At 43.1% G+C, this 22,606-nt stretch overlaps 1 protein-coding gene and 1 pseudogene across 1 annotated transcript in view; one reads left to right on the forward strand and one right to left on the reverse strand.

Moving 5' to 3' along the window:
- Positions 1–22,606, forward strand: part of LOC122435980 (transcription factor SPT20 homolog) — a 70,990-nt gene that overhangs the window by 37,339 nt on the left and 11,045 nt on the right. The gene's annotated exons all lie outside the window — the stretch shown is intronic.
- On the reverse strand, positions 4,531–5,410 carry LOC122435488 (annotated as a pseudogene).

Consider the following 22,606-nt stretch of genomic DNA (forward strand, 5'->3'; position numbering starts at 1 on the left):
AGGCAGTCTGGCCACATGTGCACTGGCTGAGGCTCTGGGCCCAGCCATGCGTGTGTCCCAGTGAGCTCTGGTTGGCCTGCCAGGGCTTCTCATGGCTCAGCCACCCCTGCCCCTGAGCTCCCTAATTGCCCGGTCTTTCCACAGGATGAAGGTTTTTTAAATTTTTCACAGTGCACACCATCCTTGAAGCCTTCAAAACACATGCATGAGCATGAATATAAGGACTCCAACTGCTGCTATCCCCTACAGCAAACACAGATGCACATGCTGGGAAAACCCATGGCCAGATTAAGATGTGCTGGAGGAGGAAGAGAACTAATTGCAAGAAAAGTTGCCTAATTTACAGTAGTCAGCTCGTCTGTTCTCCACCCACTGAGGTCTAGGTCTAGGTTTTTACCACCTCTTCCTTGCTGCAGGGAATTAGATGGACCAGGCAGAGCCTTGGTTCTGCAGACATCACAGATTGCAGAAGGTGACGAGACATTTTTCGTCGGTCTCATCCAGTTTTTTTTTCTTGTGGGATCTTAGTTCCCCGACTGGGGATCCAGGTCTCATCCAGTTTTAATCCTCCATCACTCGTGTTGAGACTCCATGTGTTACCCTGTGATCAGGCCCCAGATTCAATAAAGCAAATCCCAGGGAATGTTGTAGCTCTGTGAGATTATGTGAGCGGAGATCACTCCCACAGCCTCTTACATCATTCTGTCCTGCCACATCTACTAGTTGTTTCATGGATCTAAGAACTTCTCAGAGCCCGTAAGTGTTGCACTGCATATTTCTTTTTTCTTGAACTGTCTCTCCCCTTCCACCTTTCCCCACTTGTGTGTCTTTTTATCAGTTTACTGAAATTGGATGTTTTTCTGGTTTTATTGCTCTGTTATACACTCCTTGAGATAAATAACCATAGCCTGAGTCATGGTTTCTCAGCCTCTGCTTGTTGTCATTGTTGCAGGGGACTGTCCTGGGCAATGTCGGGCGTTTAGTAGCATCCTTGGCTTCCCTGATGGCTCAGCGGTAAAGAATCTGATTGCCAAGCAGGAGACTTGGGTTCAATTCCTGGGTCAGGAAGATCCCCTGGAGGAGGGCATGGCAACTCACTCCAGTATTCTTGCCTGGGAAATCCCATGGACAGAGGAGCCTGGTGAGCTACAGTCCATGGGGTTGCAAAGAGTCGGATTCGAGTTAGCTACTACACAACAAACAAACAAGCATCATGACCCCAAGGTATCACAAAACAGTTGGGTTTGGAGAAATGAAGTGGCAATCTACAAACCACAAAACACTTCGAATCTTAATTTCTAGGACAGCTCAAATGATTCGATGTGACTTTTAACTTTTTTGTTTGTGTTTTGCTGCGATTAATTTTATGGTTGGCCCCAAATTATCTTGCTAATTCTCTAAACTTTCCATTGGACCAAATTAATATGTAGAGTCTCTGGCTAATAGGGGAGATGCAAACAAAAATATCATTAGATCTTTAGAAAGTAGATTTTCAGAAACACACTAGCAGAGATTTTCCTTTTAAATTCATCTGCCTGATAACAGTCACTAACAATTTCCCAATGTTTCAGCTTTATTCCACAATTGAGAATTTTTGCTGATTTCAATAATTTTTCTTTGATCTTCACTGAGTATTTGCTCTTTCAGTGTATGTTCTCTGTGCTTCATTTTGCTTTCATAATGTCAGACCGTCCCTGAACTCACTCCTTCCCTCACTTTTCTCTATTTACAGTCAGTACTTCAGTGATTTCATCTAGGCTCATGGCTTTAAAACATAGATGGTTTCTCAGTTTATATCTCCAGCCTGGAATTCTCCCCTGAACTACAGACTCATATCATCAAATTTCCTATTAAAAATCTCTACCTGGTTACCTAATAGGAATTTTAAATTTAATATGCCCAAACCCAACTCCTGATCTGCTACCCAAACTTGTTTGTTTGGCAGTGAAACATTAGAGTTCCTGGCTCAAAAAAACAGCTCTCCTCTGGTATCTCCTTGATACCTGAAATTTTGAGTCAAAGTTGTTGTTGTTTTTTTAATATGTGCTGCTTTAATTTTTAAATTTTTGTTTATTGTTGGCTATGTTGGGTCTTTGTTGTTGCATGCGGACTTTTTCTAGGTTTGGCCGGTCAGGACTGCTCTCTCGTTGCAGTGCACAGGCTTCTCATTGCAGTGGCTTCTTGTTGCAGAGCACAGGTTTTAGGTGCACAAGATTTAGTAGTTTCAGCTTGTAGGCTCTAGAGCTGGGGCTCAGTAGAGCTGGGTGGTGCATGGGCTTAGTTGCTCCAGGCATGTGGAATCCTCCTGGACCAGGGATCGAATCTGTGTCTCCTACCTTGATAGGCAGACTCCCATCCACTGTACCATCAGGGAAGTCCCAAAGTTTTTTACTAGGAGAACCATGGACGGGTTTCAGAAGGTCTTTGAACTTTCTAAAACAGTAGATGAACTTTAGATCATTCCTGAAAACCTGTGTGGTGGTTTTTTTTTTTTTTTTTTCTGAGGGAGGAGAGAAAGCATAGGCTGTTTGAGGGAGGTGAGAAAAAGACCAGAGACTTGTGTGGCCAGGAAGACATATTTCACCTACCTTACAACTTTCTCAGGAGTGAAGGAAAAGTCACCACCCAGGAAAAGACCACTCTGCAGTGTTACATGGGCAGGTGGTAGAAGCTGAGTCAGCCTCCAGGACTCAGTCTGTGGATGACGAGGAACATTCCCCCTCGAAAACTGTGCACAATTAAACCACCAGGGGAGTTAAAACACTCAGTTCAGCTGTTCAAGAAAGGCCTTTTCCTTCCTAAACCTTGAAGGTCATATGCCACTTCCCAGCTGTTTCCTTTCATCATTTTCTCTGCTTTTGTGATCCCTCAAGGAACCGAAGATGAGTAAAGAATGTGGTAATCAATTGATAGGCCAACCCATTCAAAAAGGGTAATTCAACAAGAGCGCAGGTCCCCTTGCTACCCCGTCTTCTGTCTGCCCAGCCTACCAATCACCAGGTGAGTTTTCTTTGGAAAGCCACCAACCTCACACTGAGTGCCAATGAAAACTGTCCTGGAATTCACTTTAGAAAGAACCCCTTTCTCGGAGTGCTGTCTTTAGTGAGTTTCCCCAATCCCGGCATACATGTCTCCCCATCACAAAAATGTCCACTGGTCCTTCTTAGTGCGTTTGTTTTGAATTTCCTTCATTAAGCTGAGAGTTTTCATCCTGGGTTATAGCAGATTATTTAATGTAGATCAAGACTGCTTAGCATCATCACAGTAGACACTCCATAAATAGGAGCTGTGTGCCGAATAAGGTGGGTGATGTGCTTCCCAGTTTGTTGTCGTCGAGTCGCTCAGTTGTGTCTGACTTTGCAACCCTGTGGACTGTAGCCCGCTAGGTTCCTCTGTCCATGGAATTCTCCAGGAAATAATACTGGAGTGGGTTGCCATTTCCTTCTCCAGAGGATCTTCCCAACCCAGGGATTGAACCCACGTCTCCTGCAGGCGGATTCTTTACCACTGAGCCACCAGGAAAGCCCATGCTTCGCAGTTTACAGACAAGGAGATAGGAGTCTGGAGACTCATCAGAATCATCTTGCTCGATGACAGCAGTCTTTAGAGCAGAGGTTTATACCCGTAGCTATTCATTAAAGTCATGGGGGGATTTTAAAACTAGCAACATCTGGAATCACACCCAGAGATTCTGTTGCATTGCTCTGGGTGGTACCTAGGCATCCTTCACTTCCAAAAGCTTCTCAGAGGATTCTAATGTGTATGTAGCCAGGATTGAGAACCAATACTTTCAAACTTCATTCTAGTCTTCTAGCTCTTATTTGTCTCTTCCAGACAGCATCTTGTCCAGTGACAGTTTTACAGATGAGAACACTGAGGTCCAGGGAAGATGAGTGATTTTCTTAATGCATCAGAACTGGAAGTAACCATTTTAAAAATCACAATTTATAACCCTTCTCTGTCTCTGCATCAGCTAAATGCAAACTTGGCTGAGCATAAGAATCACCTGATTTCTTATCAAAAATAAGAAATCCCAGGTTCCCTCCCTGGATATTATTTTTAAGGAGGTTTGTGGTAGGGTCCAGCTGTCTGTAATTTAATAAGTATCCCAGTGATTAATATGATCTAGCCAATTTATTGGTTCTGTATAATTTTTAAAGATTCCATATATAAGTGATATATATTTGTCTTTCTCTGACTTACTTCCCTTAGTATGATGATCTATAAGTCCATCCATGTTGCTACAAGTGGCATTATTTCATTTTTTTTTTATGGCTGAGTAAAGTTTCATTGTGTGTATGTACCGCATCTTCTTTATCCATTCATCTGTCAATGGGCATCTATGTCCATTCTGGTGATGGACAGGGAAGCCTGGTGTGCTGCAGTCCATGGGGTCGCAAAGAATCAGACACGACTGAGTGACTGAACTGATGTCCATTCTGAACCAATGTGATTCTTGGTTCCCTCCCCCCCGGCAAAAAGCCTTCTTGTTTTCATTGGTGCAAGGCTTGGGAGAGGGCTCTGGGGTGGTTAAAAAGCTGCCTCGTGGCTGCAGAGAGGGGCTTCAGGCAGAAGCTCTGACACCAGAGGGGCTCCTCCAAGACCGCTGGGTTCAGGCGGCTCCTGGTGGTGCTTGCGGGTGAGCCTTTGGAAGAGAGACCCGCCCAGCCTCGCCTGGGGACCAGCCAGCCTGCGGAGGTCGGTCAGGTGGTCGCCCATCTTCCTGACGAGTTTCAGCTGCTCACCCAGGACGCGGCTCTCCCGGAAGTGACGGAGGTGGGGGCTGCGCGGGGAGAGCCCCGGGCCTGCAGGGCCATGACGGCCTGGTTCGGGTGCTTGTCCCCGAGCTCGGTGGCCTCCGCGGCGTCCTGGGCTTGACCCCACTCAGCCTGAGATGCACCTGCGGTCCTGGGAGAGGGCGCGGCCGCCTTGCTGGTCTTGCATTTTCCCATCCAAGTACTAACCAGGCCCGACCCTGCTTAGCTTCCGAGATCAGACGAGATCGGGCGCGTTCAGGGTGGTATGGCCGTAGACTGGTCTTGCATTTTCAAGAGATGCTGGGCACCCTCGCGCTTATCCTGGGCCAGTTTGGGGACAAGGTGGCCACCACATTCCAGAGCCACATGATCACGGTGGAAACAGAAGCCTAGAGAGAGGTTGGTGCGTGAGGCCCACAGATGCAGGGTGACCAGGTGGTGGATGGGGCCTCCACCTCGGTGGAGTCATTCTGACGAATCTAGGAGGTCAGGGTAAAAAATGGTGTTGGTGGTCTGGGTGGCTGAGGGTAGCTGAGGGGCTGATTCTGAAGGTTGTGACTGGAAAAGAGGTTGGAGGGTGGTTGGAGGCTGGAGCGAGGGGCGTCCCTGGGTCTGTTCCGTCCAAACAAACACTGTTGTAGCAAGAGACACATCCACGGACCGCCCAGTGCACTGCCTGTTGCTACTTTCTAAGCTAAAGAAAATTTTAGTTCTTTCATGGTGGTACAAAAAAGAACTTAAAATTCTTTTTCCCCTGTGGGAAGATATTAAGAAAAGGTAATAACCCTGCTTTATCCAACTCTAGGCTTTAATTACAGTTCTGTAATTCTTATTTTGTTTGGTTGTTGTTTTAAAATGAAGTGAGTTCTTTACTTAAAAGAACATGGATATACTTTTCAGTTGGTATTAAGTTGTGAGTTGAACTCAAATGGTTATAGCTTTGGGGACAGAAAATTAACTGGCTACTGCTGCTGCTGCTAAGTCGCTTCAGTCGTGTCTGACTCTCTGCGACCCCATATACGGCAGCCCACCAGGCTCCCCTGTCCCTGGGATTCTCCAGGCAAGAACACTAGAGTGGGTTGCCATTTCCTTCTCCAGTGCATGAAAGGGAAAAGTGAAAGTGAAGCCGCTCAGTCGTGTCCGACTCTTAGCAACCCTATGGACTGCAGCCTACCAGGCTCCTCTGTCCATGGGATTTTCCAGGCAAGAGTACTGGAGTGGGAACTGGCTACTACTATGACCAATTATAATGACACATGCCATTCTGCCCTCTGCCCCAAGTTTGGTGGTTTCCAGGCAGGAAGGGTAAAGCAGCTATAGTCTTAGGTGGTCAAGCTGAAGAGTGCAGCTCAGCAACCACTTGTCAAGGGCCCCCTGACTAAGCATGTGACTCCACAGGAATGCCCTTAAATTCCATTCTTCCAAAGGCAGCTTTACTAAGAGATGCAGTGGGAAGAGCCCTGAAATCCAACTCTGAAGACCGAGGTTCCGAGATACTGTTCTCCCACCTACTTGCTAGGTGGCTATCATCAGATCGTCTGATTTCTGAGTCTCACTTCCACATCTGTGGTGAGGATAATGAGATCCATTTACCTACCTAGTGAGGGATATTTGAGTATTACATTAGCTAATAGATTAGTTAGCATTTGCCTCACAATAAATATCACAAACCTCTGTGGTATATGACAAATATTTATTTTTCATAGATCTTTAGGGTTTAGCTAATCTAGGCTGGGCTTCCTGGGCAGCTTTGCTGATGCTGGCTGAATTCACATGCTTGGGACATTGACTGATCCCAGCAGGGCTGGAAAAGGGTGATTAACCCAGACGTATCCTTCTCATGGAAATGGCAGGGGTGCAAGATTGCATGAGAACAGGCCCCGTTGCAGAAGCACTTTTACAAGCCTCTCCTGTGTCATATATCTACCATTGATCAAAGCAAGCCACATGGCTCAACGGAAACTTAGGGACTGAGCTTGTATATTTGGCCTTTTGATGGAAAGAGGTGTAAAGCCACACAGTGAATGGCATGGGTACTGGAAAAGATGAAGAAATTGGGTTATTTAACTGTGTTATCTAACACAGCGGATGCTTATGAAGTGCAATGTAAAATATATTAACTAATAAATGAAACTTCGGTGATCCAGAATGATAAGTAAATTAACTATATGTGAACTGACTTGTGAATAACTTTTATGGATAGAAGAAGGTATAACTCATTTTATATTCCAAATATTTTCCGTTTTAGTGGGTTTGTAGGCAGCTTTGTGTATCGTGCCTTCACCAATTATTGTGCTGCCTGATTAAACAGTATGGGACACAAGTTTAAATGACGTGGTTGTCGGAGAGAACTTTTTCTTTTTCCCTGGATTAAGATCTTGAAGAAAGCCAGTTGTGTATATCAGAGGTTCGTTTCACAGTTTAAAACTATGTTTCTCTGGCTGACTCCAGGGGAAGGAGCACGATTGATTGAAGATGAGTGTGGAATATCACGATGTGTCAGGAAGTAAAGAAATGATCTGAAAAATGATAGGGACATGCCACAAGTGCAGAGGAGCCAAATTAAATGGGTTTCAGCTGGCTAAATCTTAGACAGTTCGAGCACCGAAATAATTCATTATGATATTGAATTATAAAACAATGGAAAAACAGGCAGATAAATGGGTAAATGGAGAAGGGCTTGCTTACAAGTATCCTTGCCTGGAGAATCCCCATGGACAGAGGAGCCTGGTGGGCTACAGTCCATGGGGTTGCAAAGAGTTGGATATGACTGAGCAACTAAGCATGCACATACATTAATAGAATGCCAAGCACTGCCTGGTCAATGTGGAGGAAGTCCTAGAGCTGGAAGATTATCATTTAGCCTTGATCAGGCAAGGATCATCAATGGATACTAAATTTAAAGAAAATTTTGATGGGCAGGATATTTCCATGGTTGTTCAGTATATTGCCAGAGATTATTCACTAGTAACAGGGGAAGGAAAAAATAGTAATTATACAATGGAAAAAGTAGACAACACCTAGACCAGGTGACCAAAATTAACATCACCAGTGAAGGAGAGATGGACATCATGTAGCTCCAGAGGTGATACCCCAAAAAGGATATATGTCATTTAGGCAGTATTTTGACTGAAAATGTATAATCTCAATCTGATCCTGAGGAAACATCAGCCAGACACAAAACACGGAAAAGGAAGTGGTGCGATATTCTTTCAGTGTCATAAAAGACAAAGAAAGGCTGTGGAAATGTTCCAGGTTAAAGGAGTCTAAAAGATATGACAGCTAAATACAACATCTGAGCCTAGACTGAACACCATACTACGGGGAAAGTGAAAATACTACAAAGGGCATTACTAGGTCAACTGACAAAATTGAAATATGGACAGTAGATTAGACAAAAACATCGTTCTGGCCATGATGAAGTAACAGGGACCAGCTTCACCCTCCTACCTTAAACAACTCAAGAATCAGGTAAAATGAAATGATGGTTCACAGACTTTGGAACAGGCAGCGCAGGACTGAGATCCCTAAGAGCGGAGAAACAAATAAGGTGAACCCTCTAATTGCCCCTGCTTACTGTCTGGAGCAAGTTTCTAACCTCAGCACATAGAGGGAAATGCAAACAGAGCCCCCAGTCTTTCTGAGTTGAGACACTGTTGAGAATTTGGAGAGGCCACTGTGGCCAGGATTCGCAAGGCAAAGGACCAGATAGGAGAGTGCTGCATGGAGATAGAACACTGGAGGTTTGCAGAGGGGCTCCCTTGAATCATCAGCTTGAAAAGTGAAAGTGAAAGTCGCTCAGTCGTGTCCTAGTCCATGGAATTCTCCAGGCCAGAATACTGGAGTGGGTAGCCTTTCCCTTCTCCAGGGGATCTTCCCAACCCAGGGATCCAACCCAGGTCTCCCGCATTGCGGTCGGATTCTTTACCAGCTGAGCCACAAGGGAAGCCCAAGAATACTGGAGTTGGTAGCCTAGTGGATCTTCCCGACCCAGGAATCAAACCGGGGTCTCCTGCATTGCAGGCGGATTCTTTGCCAACTGAGCTATCAGGGAAGCCCCCAAAGTGCTGATCTGTGCATGAGTTTCTAAGGAAACTGCCTGAGGCCAGGGGAATTCTCTTCCAAAAGTATCAGATGGCAGACTTCTTGGAGATTGCACAGGCTTGGGAACAGTTCATCTTCCCAGCATCCAGGTTGGAGAACCCTCTTACTATGTGGGCCTTAGGCAGAGTACTTAGAAAGGTATTAGCCCAACGGTGAGATCACTATTGGGCTTATAAACTAGGCCTAACCTAAAGGCTACTCTGGTCTGGTCTAGCCTAACAAAGCTGAAAAGCAAAATTGGAAAGAATCAAATTATTTCCAAGGAACTTACCTGTATCCCAGAGGAAAGCACAAAATTATTTACCAAAAATTAGAGAATATTACAAAAATTACTTAAATCCAGCACCTAACAATGGACCCAATGTCTGGCATCAAATTAGTCTGTAACTGTACTGTGGTTATGTAAGAGACCATCTCCATCATTCCGAAGTACACACTAAAATATTTAGGGATCCAGGGCTATGATGTATGAAATTTGCAAAGAGGGAAGGGCGGAGAATAGGTGAATCTGGGTAAATTCAGGTATATCCTGAAAAGGACATACAGGGTTCTTTGTACAATGTTTATTTTGACAAATTTTTGAATGTGAAATTATTTCCAAGTAAATTCAAAAAAAGAAAGATAAAGTCAATGTTTCTTGTACCTCAGAAATGAGCAGAAGCCTATCTGGATAGTGCTATGATGGCACTCAATCCATCCACAAGAATGTGTATAACTTTTATCAACTACTACAGAGAATTAAAAATAGCATTTAGGAGGGATCCTGCAAGAGCAGCAAATTAGGGGGGAAAAAGAAGAGAAATATAACAAATAACTATTTGTTACCATAATGGGCATTTGGAAATTCTTTTAAGTGTTAACTTTTTCCTTCATCAGCCAATTCCTATGTTTTGCTGAACTGAGGTATATTCCAGTTTGCTTGTCTCCTACCTATCCTGGTTTTGTGATCTACTGCATTCTGGATGAATGAAATCTAGAGCCTTTCTGATCTAAGTGTTGAGGAAATCTGACTGACTTTGCAAGGAAGGAACGGAACCTAGTATGAGGCAACCATCAACAGGGAGAGACCTGTTCCTCGTCTCAGGGGAACCTGGTAGTTCTAAGTGGAGCCAACAGTTTTCTGCAGCACTTGATGTTACAGCGTTTTCACATGTTCAGTCTAAGTTGAGGGCATATGCGTCATTACTCTGATGGGAACTGGATTTGTCAAAACAAAAGGAAACAGACTTAACCAGAGAATTCTGGCTCCTCTTTCTGAGTAACCCTTGAGGTCTTGCAGTGTCAGTCTAAAGTTCTGTTGAGGTCTTCAATTCTTATCCTGTGACCAGTTGGAATTATTTTTCTACATAGTGTGATCCTCAGATGCAAGAAGACCCCTAAGTTTATGCTGCATCAAGGTGATGAATGTAAATTCCCTGACCAGTTTGGGTTTTGTGGCACCTATAATATCCTAGGATTTGGGCCTGAGAGAGAGGAGGTGTCACAGATTTTCCAGCCAGTGGAATAGTCCCTATTTCTGACATTTGGGAATAAATTTGATCAAAAGAAAAATAGATTTTTAGTTCGCAGTCCCTATCTTTAATAGCCCTGGAACTTACCTCTCTCAGATGTCCAGAGAGATGGTCATTGAACATTTTTCTGTCTCATGGTCTATTGATTTGCTTTAATGTGAAACTTCAAGTCCCACATCGAGTCTTTCCTAATCAGAAACATTATGCAAGTGTAAAGTAATAAGTAGTTTTATTTTGGGAAACCATGAAATTTAGTCTCATCTGTAACTAATGAAAATCTGTGCTCCAGACAATCTGTAAAAGTTCTGAAAACCATATACAAAAATCACTAAGAACAAATTGGTCAGCCTGGAGAATAAAGAGGATATTGAATGATGTTTAGAAGAGTCTGTGCTGCATGAAGCCCAGTGGATCTCAACTGTGGCTGTACCTTTGTGGAGCTGTAAAAAATCCCATGACCAGGAAGCCAAGCACTGGATTGATTAAATCAGAATCTCTGGAGGTGGCTTGGGCATTAGCAGCTTTTAAAGCTCCCAGCTATATGTGGAACTTACAAATAAAATAAATGAATGAATGTAACAAAACAGAAACAGACTCACGGATCTTGAGGATTAGTGGTTACCATTGGGGAGAAGGAAGGGCAGGACAGGGAGAGGGGATTTGTTGTTGTTGTTCAGTCGGTAAGTCATGTCCAGCTCTTTGTGACCCCATGGAATGCAGCACACCAGACTCTTCTGTTTTCCACTGTCTCGTGGAGTTTGCTCAGATTCATGTCCATGCTGTCTAACCATCTCATCCTCTGCTGCCCCCTTCTCCTTTTGCCTTCAGTTTTTCCCAGCATCAGGGTCTTTTCTATATATAAAATAAATAAGCTAACAAGGATATATTGTACAGCACAGAGAGTATAGTAAATATTTTATAATAACCATAAATGGAGCATAACCTTTAAAAATTGTGAATTACTAGGTTGTACACCTGAAACTCACATTATATTGTACATCAACTATATTTCAATTAAAGATAAAGCTCCGCAGGTGATTCCAGTATGTAGCAGCCTGTGTTGAGAACCACTGAGCTAGAGTGATATCTGATTTTCACATTCACCCTGAGGCAGGTATTTCAAAGGAGAGAACCAGGGGGATGATTTTCAGTTGTTCTACATACATGTGTCAATAATGGCTATTGGGTCAAACTATAAACCCAAATTCCATTCTGTGCCTATAAGCATAGATAATGTAACTCCATATGGTTTAAATAATGACAGGATTAATAACCCATGCAAGCAAAAAGTTTACAGACTAGGTTGGCTTTTGGAGAGCCTTGATCCAGTGGCCTAAGTACATCAGCAAGGATTTTGTCTCTCCACTCGGCCTTTTGCAAAGTCATTCAACCCAAAGATGCATCCTGTTGCAGTCTCACAGTGGCTGCAGGCAACACCTATGGTTCCTTTTTCTTTCTTTTCTAGCAGGAGAAAGAGAACTTGCTGCCTTCCCAGGAGTAGTTTTAAGATTCACTGATTGGCCTAGATTGTGCCACATGCTTACCTTTGAACCAATCATTGTATAGAGAGATGGAGTGCACTTATCAGCTTAGCTTTGCTCAAATGCTCCACCCCTGAGAAATTGATGGCTGTTGGAGGGAGAAGTTAGGGAGTGGGGATGAGAAATTGATATTGGCAGTGCAGCCAACTAAAGCCATGGGATGGTTTCAAAAGTTAAATGTGAATAATTGATGCTTTCCAACTATGATGCTGGAGAAGACTCTTGAGAGTCCCATGGACTGCAGGGAGATCAAACCAATCTAGTCAATCCTAAAGGAAATCAAAATTCATTGGAAGGATTGATGCTGAAGCTGCAATACTTTGGTCACCTGATGCAAAGAGCTGACTCATTGGAAAAGACCCTGATGCTTGGAAAGATTGGGGGCAGAAGGAGGAGGGGATGATAGAGGATGAGACGGTTGGATGGCATCATCAATTCAATGGACATGAGCTTGAGCAAACTCCAGGAGATGGTGAAGGACAGGGAAGCCTGTCATGCTGCAGTCCATGGGGTCGCAAAGAGTCACACACGACTTAATGACTGAACAACAAATACTTAAGTTATAAAAAAAAATAATGAAACTCATTTCACCCATCCTTACCACCAGTCTTGTTAGTTAGCAGGGGGTTCTCAGTCTCAACAACTATTGGCATCGGGGCTAGATTTTGCTCTTGCTCTGGGGGCTGGCCCATGCACTGTAAGATGCCTAGACTGTACTCTCTGCTTTCCTTCCCAGATTCCAAGGGACAGGAAGGGGAGGCAGAGTGACTTCTATGTCTGGGAAATGTGTGTTTTGAAGTTGGACATATGGACAAATGAAGTTTAAATCTCAGTCTTTCCCTTTTCTGGGTTACACTAAAGAAGTCGTTACAGCTCAGCCACTTCATCTGAGAACCTGAATACTATCTACCTCACTGGTTTGTTGTTGTACCTACATGAGTCTTTTTTGTGTGAAAGTACTTTGTAAACCATAACGAGCTATGTCCTTGAACTGTGTTACTGCTGGTATCAGTGAGTGTCTGCAGTCCTTTCTGTGATGTTCATTTGTGGCCTGTTTCAAGGTTGATGGCTCTGGACTCTGAGGGCAAAGCCTCTCAGAAGTTAAAGCTCTGTGTCAGCATCATGGCATCCTGGATGACAGGAATCCTTTGTTTTGAAAACCCAGCATGGATCCTGGATCCTCTCTTATAGCACCACATTTTCCATTGTACTTCTTCTCAGTCTGCGATTATATATTTGTGTAGAAACAGTAACAGTTAACATTACTGAGCATTTACTACATGCCTTCTATGCACTTTAAGTATAACATCCCATTTAATGCTAGTAATGTAATGCTCAGAATTCTCCAAGCCAGGCTTCAGCAATACGTGAACCGTGAACTTCCAGATGTTCAAGCTGGTTTTAGAAAAGGCAGAGGAACCAGAGATCAAATTGCCAACATCTGCTGGATCATCGAAAAAGCAAGAGAGTTCCAGAAAAACATCTATTTCTGTTTTATTGACTATGCCAAAGCCTTCGACTGTGTGGATCACAATAAACTGTGGAAAATTCTGAAAGAGATGGGAATACCAGACCACCTGACCTGCCTCTTGAGAAACCTATATGCAGGTCAGGAAGCAACAGTTAGAACCGGACATTGAACAACAGACTGGTTCCAAATAGGAAAAGGAGTACATCAAGGCTGTATGTTGTCACCCTGCTTATTAACTTATATGCAGAGTACATCATGAGAAACGCTGGGCTGGAAGAAGCACAAGCTGGAATCAAGATTGCCGCGAAAAATATCAATAACCTCAGATATGCAGATGACACCACCCTTATGGCAGACAGTGAAGAGGAACTAAAAAGCCTCTTGATGAAAGTGAAAGAGGAGAGTGAAAAAGTTGGCTTAAAGCTCAACATTCAGAAAACTAAGATCATGGCATCTGGTTCCCATCACTTCATAGGAAATAGATGGGGAGACAGTGGAAACAGTGTCAGACTTTATTTTTTTGGACTCCAAAATCACTGCAGATGGTGATTGCAGCCGTGAAATTAAAAGAGGCTTACTCCTTGGAAGGAAAGTTATGACCAACCTAGATAGCATATTAAAAAGCAGAGACACTACTTTGCCAACAAAGGTCCGTCTGGTCAAGGCTATGGTTTTTCAAGGAGTCATATATGGATGTGAGAGTTGGACTGTGAAAAAAAAGCTGAGCACCAAAGAATTGATGCTTTTGAACTGTGGTGTTGGAGAAGACTCTTGAGAGTCCCTTGGACTGCAAGGAGATCCAACCAGTCCATCCTGAAGGAGATAAGTCCTGGGTGTTCATTGGAAAGACTGATGCTGAAGCTGAAACTCCAGTACTTTGGCCACCTCGTGCAGAGTTGACTCATTGGAAAAGACCCTGATGCTGGGAGGGATTGGGGGCAGGAGGAGAAGGGGACGACAGAAGATGAGATAGCTGGATGGCATCACCGACTCGATGGGCATGAGTTTGAGTAAACTCCGGGAGTTGGTGATGGACAGGGAAGGGAGGCCTGGCATGCTGCGATTCATGGGGTTGCAAAGAGTCGGACACGACTGAGCGACTGAACTGAACTGAACTGAACTGTTCCAACAACCCAATGAGGTCATTATTTGTCCTTTTTAATTATAGATTTATAAAAAATGTATTTATTTAGTTTTGCCAATACTGGGTCTTTGTTGCTGAATTTGGTCTTTCTCTAGTTGTGGCGGGTGCGGGCTCCTCTCTGGTTGCGGTGTGTGGGCTTCTCTTGTGAAGCATGGGCTCTAGGGTGCAAGGGCTCAGTAATCGTGGTGCATGGACTTAGTTGCATGTAGAATCTTCCTGAACCAGGGGTTGAACCTGTGTCCCTTGCATTGGCAGGCAGATTCTTAACCACTGGACCACCAGGGAATTCGATGGTAGATTTTAGTGATGATAGAAATAAAGTTATAGTGTGTGTTCAAAATGTTATGTTCTGTTTTGATCAATTAGTAATAGATTGTGAGAATTTTCTGTCACAGTCACTGTACTTATCTTTTAAAAAGTTGTTGGATGGAGAAGGAAATGGCAACCCACTCCAGTATTCTTGCCTGGAAAAGTCCATGGACAGAGGAGCCTGGCGGGCTGCAGTCCATGGGGTTACATGACTGAGCGTGTGTGCACGAGGGTGGAGGGAGATGGGTTGGTAGCAATAAAGTGGTAGAACTAAAAAATAAAAAAAAGTTGTTGGACTTCTAGGCTGTCTCTAATTTTTCATAGGGATAGATAAAAATATAAAGAACATGTTTCTGCATAAAAATTCTGTTTATCTAAATCTGTCTTTTAACTTTGTTCCTGTAGTTTTTTTTTTTTTTTTTTTTTTTTTACAAGATAGCTGATTATTTGCACTTTTTATGGTCTGGGGTGGGGATTAGCAAACTTTCTCTCTGAAGGACCAGATAGTAAATATTTTAGGCTGAGGCCAATACAATCTCTGTCACAACTATCCTAACCTGCCCTTCTAGTGTGAAAGTAGGCACAAACAATGTATAAATCATGGGCATGGCTGTGTTCCAATAAAACTATTTACAGAAGCAAGGGCAAGCTGTACTTAGCCCACAGGCCATAGTTTGCTGATCTCTTATCTGGGAGATCTGACAGAAAAAATTAATCCAGGGAACAAAATCTTTGTAAAACATAAGTGGAGAAGTAGATATTGTCCCTAAAATTGGTAAATCTTTTATAGAAATATTTGTGTTCTCCATGATGTCCTAATACAAAAGTTGAGCATGATAAGGAATGATTTCTAATAAGGATATGTGCTCAAAAAGAGTTAACAGCAGGCCTGACTGCTGTCCTTTGAAAAGCCTGCTTATAAGATTGGCTATTGACTGACATCTGGGAACTTAGATTTTGGAGAGAATTCCCACTCTTAGCTGATAAGACTAGCTCACTGCGCCCAAACTGTACAAACAATGTAGTTTATGCTGAAAACCTGCTTTCCTTCCAAGAATCTAGAATTTTTATACATGGTAAGCAGAGGCTGCCTATGTGACCAGCCTCCAGTTAAAAAACCAGCCTCCAGTTTAAAAAAAAAAAATGTCCTATGAGTTCTAGCGAATCATCAAACCTGGGGATGGTCTGGGGTACTCCCAAGACAGTCTTTTTTACTTTGTCCACTTAATGTATTCTCCCTTCAGATATGAATTATTGTTAAAGAAAAATGTATTCAAGACCCTCATGATGGTATAGGGACCACTGCAATAGGATTTTCCACTGGAGGAGAGAAATTGGATTCCACTCCAAATATGGTGGGCACGTGGGAATTTACACCAAGGAGCAGGGTGGGGCTCAGTGGCTGAAAAATTATTGAGAGAAAACATCAGGGGTAACGGGGTGTTCTAGCTAAATTGACCTAATGGGATTCTTTACTGAAGACAGGCCAAGATGATCAGACATCAATCACCAGGGGGATGGTGGAAGATGAGGAATGTGATCATATATTGAGGATGATCAGATACCGAGCAGAGGGGGTTCTGGTTAACTGACTTAGAGGGTGGTTGCCAAAAGTAGATTCTACAAGAAATTGTTAATGCAGGCTCATGTGTCCTACGGACAGTGAGGTCAAAGTGAAACGTGGGAGTTAGGACTAGAGAAAGGTTTATTGCAAGGCCATGTGAAGAGATGAGGTGGCTCGTGCCCTAAAAAGCCTCAAGCTCCCCACAAGGATTTCCACAAAGCATTTTTAAAAGCCAGGTGAGGGGCCGGGGGTGGTGTTACACAGTATAGGATCGCACAATTCTCTGACTGCCTGTTGGTGAGGTCGCAGGGAAGTGTCACAGTGGTGAACTTACCAGTCCTTAGACTCCAGGAGGCCTGGGGCTGTGTGCTCCTGGTCATTGAGTAGTTAACATCTTCCATTTGGTGGGGAGTTTTCACATCTGCAAAACAACTTCGGAAATTTGCATCAAATACTATTAATTAGGTACTTCAGAGAGGATGTTGAGGGGGAGGCCTGTCCCAGGAAGGCCCCATAGGGTTTTGTTCTGTTACACAAGTGTGCAGACAGGCCTAGGAGAAGGTTCAGGAGCCTGACTGAAGTTTGGTCAAGCAAAGAATGTCTATCACCATCAACTGTTAATTATGGCGATGTTTCTGATCACAGTGACAAATCCTGGGTTTAACAAAGTAGTCTTTGCTGGTGGCTCCAGGGTAATGAATCCACCTGCCAAGCAAGAGATGTGGGTTTGATCCCTGGGTTGGGAAGATCCCCTGGAGAAAGAAATGGCAACCCACGGCAGTATTCTTGCCCCAGGAAACCCCATGGACAGAGGAGCCTGGTGGGCTACTGTCCAAGGGGCCGCAAAGAATCGAACATGACTGAGCACGCACACACCACACCACACCACTCACACACACACAAGACAGTGCATGATCAGGGCCCCACTAAAAGGAACTGAGCAACCAATTACTGGAAAGCTGGTCCAAATCAGCAGAAAAATGGCTTGATGATGCAACTGTGACTGTTTGCAATCTATATATAACTCAACTGCATTATCTGGAGTCAACATAACAGACTTGATGGGTAAACACAGCTCCTAAAAACCACAACCAGACTTGGGGTTCAGTAAATGACCTGTGCCCAGCTTCATTACCATGAACCAATCTTAAACTGACAAGCTTCGGTCATTCTTTGTGAAACTTTCTAGGTTTTCTTTTGTAAATCCCACCCTTGCTTTTGGTCTGAGAGGGCCTCCATGGGAGCTGCTCTCCTTTGTTTAGTCCTCAATACTTTACTTTTCTCTGAATTATTATTTGATAGTTTGAAGACTCCATCCCATAAAACCTAATCCTGCTGTATTCAGTCAGGTTTTCCCTTTTTTGTTTAGAAGTAAATTCACCTTAATACTAAGTCTCAAAATCTTTATATTTCCTTCATCATCAATCATCCCAAAGGTTGGGTACAGGGAAGCCTGGGCTGATCTGAATCATGCAGATGTCACTTGCTGGAAAAATCAAGGAAACCACCAAGGTTAACACACAAAACAAAAGAGAGGAAGACAAAATCCAGAACTTGTGGAAAAAACTAAAGGTATTCTTTTCCAAAACTCAAGACAAAAGCTGTTTCTCTAGCACCCAACAAAACATTGTAGGGAGGAAGAAACTTTTCCTGTACCCTTTTATGTTCAGTAGCTGGGCCCTGCTAATTAAACTGACATGAGACAAATTAACAGGACAAAAGTTTTCTTACATATGCATATGAAGTCCTCACAAAAAAGGAGTAAAGACTCCAACAGGCACTAGATCCAGGGGTTTATATTCCATTTTAACAAGGGGTGACAAATTTGTGGAAAAATGATAAGACAAAGAAAAAGGAGTTTGGGATTCCAGGGGCCAGTAAATTGTGAGAAGGTAAAATATATGGGCTGGAGAAGGCAATGGAAACCCACTCCAGTATTCTTGCCTGGGAAATCCCGTGGACAGAGGAGCCTGGTGAACTGCAGTCCATGGGGTTGTAAAAGAGTCGGACAAGACTTAATGACTAAACAACAACAAAATATATGGGAGAAACAAGTAGAAGATAAAGGCTATTGAGTAAGGTTTGTTATGCAGACCGATCTTGGGAGCGACTTTCTGTCTCAGTTGCTAAAGGTGGTTTTCCTCTTCCTGGTATGGGAGAAGGGAGGAGGAACACTTTTACAAGGGGAAATTTATGCTCTGCTTCTAGGCAGATAGGAGGAGGGCAGAGAGCTCTTTCTGTATTTGTTGCTTCCTAACTGCCTTTAGCTCAAAATAACTTTTATGTCAAGGTAGCATATTTGGGGCTGGCATTTTCTGATCCCTTTCTGCTTATGAATCGGTTGTAAGCATTCACTCCTGGAAGGTGATTTAAATTATAGTTTTACATTTATGCCTCTTAAAAGAAATGATCCTTAACTTAAAACTCCCTTTCTAAAACACCAGATAACATTTCCCGTCCCCCCATCCTCAGTGCATTTGCTTGGTAAAGATCTTGAGCACCCCACCCAAATCCACTTTTGTTTGTTCTACTCCCCTCTAGCCCTTTTATACTCAGTGTTCAGATTTCACCTCCCTCCCCCCAAACCTTGACCTGTCTTCCAAATGTTTGGAGCTTCACAAAGGCTTTGAGGGCCCAGGAAATGGCATAAATTCTTTTCAGAAAAACAGTAGATTTTAAGGGATAAAATGTTATTTTCTGGGGCCTGAGAAGCAACCACAGACCTCTCCTTTATGACGCAAAAGCAATTTAAGATTCAGATTAAAGACCTTTCTAGTTCCTGAACGGATGAATAGATAAAGAAGTTGTGGTATGTGTGTGTGTGTGTGTGTGTGTGTGTGTGTGCATATACACACAATGGGCTATTACCCAGCCATAAACAAGTATGAAACCCTGCTATTTGCAACAACACGGGTGGACCCTGAAGGCATTATGCTAGGTGAAATAAGTCAGAGGAAGACAAATACTGTGCGGTTTCACTTCTATGTGGAATCTAAAACAAATAAACACCCCCAAAGTCATGGAGAAAGAGATTAAATATGTGGTTAACAGAGGTGGGGGTTGGGGAGAGGGGAGTGGATGAAGGTGGTCAAAAGGTCCACACTTCCAGTTATAAGGTAAATAAGTACTAGAGATGTAATGTACAAGATAATGACTACAGTTAACATTGCTGTGTGGTGTCTTTAAAAGGTGTTAAGGGAGTAAATCTTAAGAGTTCTCAGTTCAGTTCAGTTGCTCAGTCATGTCCGACTCTTTGCAACCCCATGAACCTCAGTACTTCAGGCCTCCCTGTCCATCACCAACTCCTGGAGTTCACCCAACCCATGTCCAATGAGTCGGTGATGCCATCCAACCGTCTCATCCTCTGTCGTCCCCTTCTCCTCCTGCCTTCAATCTTTCCCAGCATCAGGGTCTTTTCAAATGAGTCAGCTCTTCGCATCAGGTGGTCAAAGTATTGAAGTTTCAGCTTCAACATCAGTCCTTCCAATGGACACCCAGGACTGATTTCCTTTAGGATGGACTGGTTGGATCTCCTTGCAGTCCAAGGGACTCTCAAGAGTCTTCTCCAATACCACAGCTCAAAAGCATCAATTCTTCGGCGCTCAGCTTTCTTTATAGTCCAACTCTCACATCCATACATGACCACTCATAAGGTAAAAAAAACATTTTTTCCCTTTTTCTTTTGTACATGTATGAGATGAGGGATGTTAGCTAAAATTACTGTCATAATCGTTTTGTTACCTAATTAAGTCATATGGGCCCTGCTGGGGCCTGATCCTGGTCAAGGGCATCTGCCTCAGCAGAGGAGGGTTCTTTTTTCGTTCAGGTTAGAGCAGTCGAATAATAACATAACCAAGCTGAGATCAGCTTAGCCCAAGTTTGATATTGTGGGCAAGAATCCCTTAGAAGAAATGGAGTAGCCATCATAGTCAACAAAAGAGTCCGAAATGCAGTACTTGGATGCAATCTCAAAAATGACAGAATGATCTCTGTTCGTTTCCAAGGCAAACCATTCAATATCACAGTAATCCAAGTGTCTATGCCCCGACCAGTAATGCTGAAGAAGCTGAAGTTGAACGGTTCTATGAAGACCTACAAGACCTTCTAGAACTAATACCCAAAAAAGATGGAATGCAAAAGTAGGAAGTCAAGAGATACCTGGAGTAACAGGCGAATTTGGCCTTGGAGTACAGAATGAAGCAGGGCAAAGGCGAATAGAGTTTTGCCAAGAGAATGCACTGGTCATAGCAAACACCCTCTTCCAACAACACAAGAGCAGACTCTACACATCATCACCAGATGGTCAATACCGAAATCAGGTTGATTATATTCTTTGCAGCCAAAGATGGAGAAGCTCTATACAGTCAGCAAAAACAAGACCAGGAGCTGACTGTGGCTCAGATCATGAACTCCTTATTGCCAAATTCAGACTTAAATTCAAGAAAGTAGGGAAAACCACTAGGCAATTCAGATATGACCTAAATCAAATCCCTTATGATTATACAGTGTAAGGGAGAAATAGATTCAAGGAATTAGATCTGATAGACAAGAGTGCCTCAAGAACTATGAATGGAGATTCATGACATTGTACAGGAGATAGGGATCAAGACCATCCCCAAGAAAAAGAAATGCAAAAAAGCAAAATGGCTGTCTTAGGAGTCCTTACAAATAGCTGTGAAAAGAAGGGAAGTGAAAAGCAAAGGAGAAAAGGAAAGATATACCCATTTGAATGCAGAGTTCCAAAGAATAGCAAGGAGAGATAAGAGAGCCTTCCTCAGTGATCAGTGCAAAGAAATAGAGGGAAACATTAGAATGGGAAAGACTAGAGATCTCTTCAAGAAAATTAGAGATACCAAGGGAACATTTCATGAAAAGATGGGCTCAATAAAGGACAGAGATGGTATGGACCTAACAGAAGCAGAAGATATTAACAGGTGGCAAGAATACACAGAAGAACTATACAAAAAAGATCTTCACAACCCAGATAATCATGATGGTGTGATCACTCACCTAGAGCCAGACATCCTGGAATGCAAAGTCACGTGGGCCTTAGGAAGCATCACTATGAACAAAGCTAGTGGAGGTGATGGAATTCCAGTTGAGCTATTTCAAATCCTGAAAGATGATGTTGTGAAAGTGCTGCACTCAATATGCCAGCAAATTTGAAAAACTCAGTGGCCACAGGACTGGAAAAGGTCAGTTTTCATTCCAATCCCAAAGAAAGGCAATGCCAAAGAATACTCAAGCTACCACACAATTGCACTCATCTCACATGCTAGTAAAGTAATGCTCAAAATTCTCCAAGCCAGGTTTCAACAGTATGTGAAAAATAAACTTCCAGATGTTCAAGCTGGTTTTAGAAAAGGCAGAGGAACCAGAGATCAAATTGCCAACATCTGTTGGATCATCGAAAAAGCAAGAGTTCCAGAAAAATATCTACTTCTGCTTTATTGACTATGTCAAAGCTTTTGACTGTGTGGATCACCACAAACTGTGGAAAATTCCAAAAGAGATAGGAATACCAGACCACCTGACCTGCCTCTTGAGAAATCTGTATGCAGGTCAGGAAGCAACAGTTAGAACTGGACATGGAACAATAGACTGGTTCCAAATCAGGAAAGGAGTTTGTCAAGGCTGTATATTGTCACCCTGATTATTTAACTTATATGCAGAGTACATCATATGAAATGCCGGGCTGGAAGAAGCACATGCTGAAATCAAGATTGCCGGGAGAAATATCAATAACCTCAGATATGCAGATGACACCACCCTTATGGCAGAAAGTGAAGAACTAAAGAGCCTCTTGATGAAAGTGAAAGAGGAGAGTGAAAAAGTTGGCTTATAGCTCAACATTCAGAAAACTAAGATCATGGCATCTCGTCCCATCACTTCATGGTTAATAGATGGGGATGGGGAAACAGTGACAGACTTTATTTTTTGGGCTCCAAAATCACTGCAGATGGTGATTGCATTCATGAAATTAAAAGACGCTTGCTCCTTGGAAGAAAAGTTATGACCAACCTAGACAGCATATTAAAATACAGAGGTATTACTTTGCCGACAAAGGTCCGTCTAGTCAAAACTATGGTATTTCCAGTAGCCATGTATGGATGTGAGAGTTGGACTATAAAGAAAGCTGAGCGCCAAAGAATTGATGCTTTTGAACTGTGGTATTGGAGAAGACTCTTGAGAGTCCCTTGGACTG

Source organism: Cervus canadensis, chromosome X (genome assembly GCF_019320065.1).
Source record: "Cervus canadensis isolate Bull #8, Minnesota chromosome X, ASM1932006v1, whole genome shotgun sequence".
Classification (NCBI taxonomy): Eukaryota; Metazoa; Chordata; class Mammalia; order Artiodactyla; family Cervidae; genus Cervus; species Cervus canadensis.